We start from the raw sequence: 5,631 nt of genomic DNA, 5'->3' as shown, positions 1-5,631 counted from the left end.
CATACAAGACTTTATTTTATTTTATTTTATTTTATTTTATTTTATTTTATTTATTTATTTTTTTGGCTTGGTTAGATTTTTCTCAAGATATATTATTTGAGGCCTTTGGGAAAAGTGTTGATTTCCTGAAGTCTTTCTCAGTCCATTTGTTATTTATATATAGGAAGGATACTGATATTTCTTAATCAATTTTATATCCAGCTACTTTTCTGAAAGTGTTTATCAGCTGTAGGAGTTTTCTACAGTGGGATTTTTGGTTCAATTTTGTATTCTTTTATATCATCTGCAAATAAAAATATTTTGACATCTTCATTTCCAGACTGTAACCATTTGATTTCCGTCAGTGCTTTATTGCTTTAAGTAAAACTTCAAATAATATATTGAATTGATATTGGGAGAGTTTCTGATTTTAGTGAAATAGGTTTCAATTACTTTTCAATTAAGTTGTTTGCTGGAAACTGCCTTTATTATGCTGATATATGTTTGTCCTTCAGGTTTCTAGTCTCTCCAGAACTATTATCATGAACTGGTATTGGATTGTGCCAAAGGCTTTTACATTTTTGTATCTAATGAGATGACCATGTATATTTGTCTTTTAATGTGTTCATATGGTAGGTTATATTTACTATTTATATATGCTGAACCATACCTGCATTTCTGTGAAGCCTACTGGATCATAATAGATGATCTTTTTGATGTGTATTTTGATTTGGTCAGCGGGTATTTTACTGAGTATTTTTGCTTCTATGTTCATAAGAGAAAGCGATCTGCAATTATTTCTTTGTTGGGTCTTTATATGGTTTGAATATCTCAGTAATTGTGACCTCATAAAATACATTGAACAATATTCCCTTTGTTTCTATTTCTTGGAATAATTTGAGTATTGGTATTAATGCTTCTTTCAAAGTCTGATAAAATTCTGCTGCAGAACCACCTGGCCCCTGGGTTTTGTTTTTGTTTGTTTTTCAGTTGTGACTCTTTTAATGATTACTTCCTTTCACTAGCAGTTATTTGTCTGTTTAAATTGCTTTTATGATCTTTATTTAACTTTGGTAACTGGAATACATGGATGAAATTATCTGTTTATTTTTAATTTTTCAATTTGGTGGAGAATAGGTTTTTAAAGTCTGTCTTTAAGATTCTCTGTATTTGTGTTGGGTGTAACTTACTCTTTTTATACTAGAGCTTTCAGGTATGCAGTTAAATTACTAAGGTAAGACCTCTCCTATATTTTATGTGGGCACTTAGTGCTATGAACCTGGCTCTTAGAATTGCCTTCATTGTGTCTCATAAGTTTGGAATGCTGTGTTTTGACTTCCTCTCAATTCTGGAAAGTAGTTCTTCCTTAATATCCGTCTTGGCCTATTTTTTGTTCAGTGAAGTGTTATTCTGTTTCCATGAGTTTGTAAGCTCTTTGTTATTCGTGTGGTTGTTGGTGTCCAGCTTTAATCTAAGGTGGCCAGATAGAATACAAGGTGTTATTTTTATTTTATTGTATCTTGTTGAGTGTCAGCTCAGTTTCCAGGTAACTGAGGAAGGCAGTGAGGCGTAGTGTTTGCAGGGCTCAAAGGCTGATGACTTTTAGCTATTTAGCGCTCTCTCTCTCTCTCTCTCTCTCTCTCTCTCTCTCTCTCTCTCTCCTGGAACCAAAAGATGATAGCTTTTGAAAATTTTACTCCTACTGATAGCACAAGGAATTAAAAAAAAGAAACTGAGTTACTTGGGCTCTTTTCTCTTTTACTCAAAGGCTTCTTACTGATTAGGCCAGATGCTCAGAGTTCATTAACTCTTTGTGATCCAGAGAAAAAGGAAAAAGTAAAAGAAGAAGAAAAAAATGAATGGAAGAAAGAAAGGAAGGAAGGAAGGAAGGAAGGAAGGAAGAAAGAAAGAAAGAAAGAAAGAAAGAAAGAAAGAAAGAAAGAAAGAAAGAAAGAAAGAGAAAGAAAGTCAGGAACATACACTCTGGATGAAGCAGAAAAAGGTTACACCACAAGTTTATTGTTGCTCTTAGATTTTATCCTTCCAGGTTAACTGATTACATGGATTTTTAAGCACGTTTAAATTTAAAGCAATAGTTCACATCATGGATTAATAAGGTTTATGGAGTTACAACAGAATTGTTTGTATCTCTTTCCATTATGACTCTACCTAACATTCATTATTTGTGTTCTGGCATGAAAAGTTGATTATATGTTTAAAGCAATAGCATTTATGTCACAAGTTAGCACAATTTTCTTAAGAGACAGATTATCTGACTTGTGTCTCATTATTTTGAAATTTTGTATGGATAATCTAGTGGATCTTTTATTTTCTGTCTGTGGACTTACAATAAATTTCCCATTCCCAGTTTGTGGCTTCTAATTATTAGATAGTAGCCTCTTTCATACCCTAGAATGACTGTTTTCCTTGATTGTAAATTTGTTACAAGCATGTTTTCTTTTTCAACTATAATTAGCCCAAATACACATAGGTTTTCAATAAATCATTATCAGGAATTATGAAATCATCAATTCATCTACACAGAATTACTGCATGAAAGTACACCATCATATTGATTCTGCAGGAAATCTGCCCAATAGAGTAGACTGATACCCAGGAATCATTAGGCTATGTAATAGTGGCAGGAAAGTCATATCAGTAGTGAGAAACAATCCTGATATGAAGTCTCTGGGGACCTTGTCTCCAGAGGGCACTCATTAAAGCCTTTCAAAATGGTGGGCCATCTCCATAAATCTCCTTGAGTTTTTTGGGAGAAACTTTAATGAGGTGCTGAAAAGAACATATGAATTTTTTTGGTTTTGGGTAAAATGTTCAGTAAATATCTTTAGGTCTATTTTGTTTATAGCATCATTTTCAAGGATTTCTCTGTTTGCTTTTTGACTAAATGACCCGTCTATTAGTGAGAGTTGGTTACTGAAGTCCTCCACTGTGTAAGGATCAGTATGAAATTTAATTTGGAATACTGTTCTTTTTACAAACTTGGTTGCCCTTTTGTATGGGGCAGAGATGTCAAGAATTGCAATGTTCTCTTGGTGGACTTTTTTTTTTTTTTTTTTTTTTTTTTTTTTGATAATTATGTAGTGTCCCTCTCTTGATTAGTTTTGGTTTCAGGTCTAGTTTGTTACATATTAAAATGGCTATAATACAATTGTTTCTGTGGTCCATTTGCTTAGAATATCCTTTTACTTTGAGGTGATATCTATCATTGTTGTTAAGATGTATTTGTTAGATGAAGCAGAGGGATAGGTCCTGTTTTCATATGAATTTTCTTAGTTTGTGTCTTTATTGGAGAATCTAAACCACTGATGTTGAGTGATACCAATGACCAAAGATGGCTGATTCTGATTATTTGTTGTTTTAGTTCTTGATGTTGTTGTGGTTGTTGCTGTTGTTATTGTTGGTGGTGGTGGTAGTGGCTATGGTGTGTGTGTATGTGCATGTGTGTGTGTGTATTTCCTCCTTTTGATTTTGTTTTTCTTGAATTATTTATTCCCTGTGTGTTCTTTGATATAGTTGACCTCCTTTTAGGTTGGAATTATTCTTTTACCACATTTTATAGAGCTAGATGTATAGATAAACATTGCTTAAATTTGGTTTTATTATGGAGTGTCTTATTTTCTTCATCTATGGTATTTGAAAGTTTTGTTGGGTATAGTAGTCTGGGCTGACATCCTTCTTTTAGAATCTATAGCACATCTACCCAGGCTCTTCTAGATTTTAGAGTCTCCATGGATCAGTCATGAGTAAATCTGATACTTTTGCCTTTATATGTTGCTTGGTCATTTTTCCTTGCAGCTTTTAATATTTTTTTCTGTTCCATATGTTTAGTATTTTGGTTATTATGTGTCAAGGCAAATTCTTTTTCCTGGTCCAGTCCATTTGGTATTGTATATGCTTCTGGTACTTTGATAGACATTTCCTTTATATTAAAATTTTTTCTTTTATGGTTTTAAGATATTTTCTGTGCTCATGACCTGGCTTTATTCTCCTTCCCACACTCCTATTATTTTTAAATTTATACTTTTCTAGTGTTCCAGATTTCAGGGTTGTTTTGCACTAGAAGTTATTTTAGATTTAACATTTTCCTTAACCAGTGTATGTGTTTCTTCTATTATAACTTTAAAGGTTGAGATTCTGTTTCATCTCTTGTATTCTACTGTTGAGGCCTGCCTCCATGGTTTCTCTTCTAGTTTCTAAGTTTTTCATTTCCAGATTTCTCTCAGTTAGCATTTTCATTATGATTTGATTTCTGCTTTCAGGTCTTGAATACTATTATTCATTTACTTCCATTGTTTCTTTGTATTTTTATAGATTTCTTTAAGGGATTTATTTATTTTCTCTTTAAAGACATCAATCACAGTCATAAAAGCTGTATTAAGGTCTTTTTTTTTATTATTTTGTACTTCTACTATTTTAAAATATTCAAGGTCTGCTGTGGTATGGTTACAGGGCTATAGTGGAGACTCACTGTCCTTGTTGTTATTGACTGTGTTTTTATTCTGGCATCTGGGCTTCTGGGATTAGGCAGATTATAATTCTAGGTGCTGGTTTTATCTTTCTTGGGTGGTTGTTTTGTTTCTAGATTTTGATTTTCTCTCAGGATTTTAGGAGAGTGAGGTGGGGTAACTGTTGTAACCTTGCTTCTACTGAGATCCTAAATGAGTGTGGCCATGGGAGAGTCTAGGTTAAATGTGTTTATGGTTATTGGTACCTGATACTTAGGAATAGGGATTGGCTGGGGTGTGTTGGGGAGACTCAAAGGAATGAGAAAAGTAGGATATTTCACTGGAATCTACTTAGTTAATCCCCTGGAATGGGGCCAGAATGTGTGGAAAGACTACAGTAGAGATTTTTTTATAGAGCCTGGGATGACTAAACTGGGGGATGGGACTTGGAAGAATGGAGTGGTATAAGAAAATCTGCAGTTAGCCTGTCCTTGGTCAGCAATGAGCTGTGAGTTCTCAAGAAGTATGTTCTGGAGTTGGGGGCTGGGACAAAGTAATGAGATTGGGGATGGAGGTTAGGATGGGAAGAACTATAGAATTCACTAGAGATGAGGTACAGGGGAAGCCTGCTGTAGGTGTTCTATTACAGACCTGGGGGTAGAGTTGGGGGATTGGATTTGGAGGAGCAGAGAAAAGATGAGCTATATTCTTCCCTGGGAGGTATATCTTTTCATATTTCAATTGGAGGCTAGGATAAACTCACTGATTATAAAACAATGGCCAGTCCTAAATTACTGGCTATTTTATTTTTAGAAATTAGCTCAGAGCCTGGTAAATTGCTTTTGGGCAATAAACACTGACTGAATGAACAAATGATAAATTTGCAGATTTTTAACACTGTACATAATTGCAATACTTTGGAAGCACAGGAGTGGCAAATTATTGACCAAGGAACATTATCTAAAATGTTAAATCAGTCCTGTAGAAATTATACAGAACAATGAAACATTCTAATTTTATAGTCTTATATTTATTATGAAAAATTAAAATATAAGATAAAGAAAAATGTTACCAAGAATGCATTGCTTTTAATGCCTTGAAAGAAAATGACAAACATGTCAGAACACAAATATATTAGCTACTTTTTTTGCTCCTTGTATAAAATACAATAACCAAAGACAATTTA

Source organism: Arvicanthis niloticus, chromosome 7, assembly GCF_011762505.2.
Source record: "Arvicanthis niloticus isolate mArvNil1 chromosome 7, mArvNil1.pat.X, whole genome shotgun sequence".
In the NCBI taxonomy this organism is placed as follows: domain Eukaryota; kingdom Metazoa; phylum Chordata; class Mammalia; order Rodentia; family Muridae; genus Arvicanthis; species Arvicanthis niloticus.
This window is presented reverse-complemented; position numbering follows the sequence as displayed.